Below are 1488 nucleotides of genomic sequence, written 5' to 3'. Positions count from 1 at the left end.
AAAAGATTGAAGTTGTCAAAGACTTCATATTACTTCATTTTACAACCAACACCAATGGAAGCAGCAATGAGGATATGAGACACCATAAAGCATTGGCCAAATCTGCTGCAAAAAACCTCTTTCATGTGTTAAAGAGCAAAGATGTTTCTTTGAAAATGCAGGTATGATTGACACAATCAATGGTATTTTCAATTGCCTCCTATGCATGTGAGAACTGGACAATGAAAAAGGAGAATTGCTCTTGAGTTGTGGTGTTGGTGAACAGTGATGAAAATAGCATGGATTTCTAAAAGAACTTAAGAATCTGTCCTGGAAAAAGTGTGTCTGTAATGCTCCTTGGAAGTGAGAATGGCCAGACTTCATGTCACCTACTTTGGTTATGCTGTCTGAAGGGACCATTCCCTGGAGAAGGATATCATACTTGGTAAAGTGGAGGGACAACGGAAAAGTGGAAGGCCCTCGACAAGATGGATTGACACAGTGACTGCAACAATGGGTTCAGGTATAGCAAAGATCACGAGGCTGGCACAGGACAAGGCAGTGTTTTGTTCTACTGTACATGAGGTCACTGTGAGTTGGAGATGACTTGATGACACCTAATAACAACAACAGCACAACAGAATGAAACAGTGCCTGGTCCTGTACCATTCTCACCATCATTGATATGCTTGAGCCCATCCTCACAACTACTGTGTCAAATCATCTGGTTGAGGGCCCTCCCCTTTTCTTTATCTTTGACCCTCTACTTTATTAAGCATGATATCTTTCTCCAGGAACTGGTCTTTTGTGATAGCTATTTTCATGTCTAAGGAACTTTCTGATTATACTTCCTCCAAGACAGATTTGCTCATTCTTCTAGCAGTCCATGCCTAAATCTATGATGCGTAGTACTTTGATTAATGCATTGTTTTTATCTCAGAGATATCACACTTCCCTGTCTTTGAGAAAAAAACAAAGGATGTATATATCTTTATATTAGCCCTTTCTCATCCCTAAAATTTACCATGATTTGAAGAAATTAGGCAAATTACTTGACAATTATCTGCTTAGCAACTTCATGTGGAATATAGCTGACTGAGACTTCAGCAGCAATCTGAATGGATAGTCAAATTTAAAAATAGCTTTTAGATAGTTTTAAAGTTCACCTTTTAAAATTCAAGGCAAATTAAAGTGAAAAAATAATTCATTAGGTTCAGATAACTGGTACCTCTGCTAATAATTTGATACATGGACTTTTGAAAGGAAGACTGACAGCAATCATAAATGCAAGACAGGTGACCAAAAAAACTGAAGGAAATGTCAGAAACAATGACGACAAAAAGATATAATCAATTCTTAAACAAACAAGCAAACAACAACAACAAAAAGCCACATGTCAATGTCTCTTGTACTTGTCTTGCTGACCCCTGCCACTTCAATTCCAGAGCAGGTGAACCCTGTAGTCAACTATATTCGAAAAACTTTTTTCCCTGATGCTTTGTTCTGATA

The sequence above is a fragment of the Orycteropus afer genome, unplaced genomic scaffold (assembly GCF_000298275.1).
Source record: "Orycteropus afer afer isolate SDZICR_OR568_19922 unplaced genomic scaffold, OryAfe1.0 scaffold01110, whole genome shotgun sequence".
NCBI lineage: Eukaryota > Metazoa > Chordata > Mammalia > Tubulidentata > Orycteropodidae > Orycteropus > Orycteropus afer.
This window is presented reverse-complemented; position numbering follows the sequence as displayed.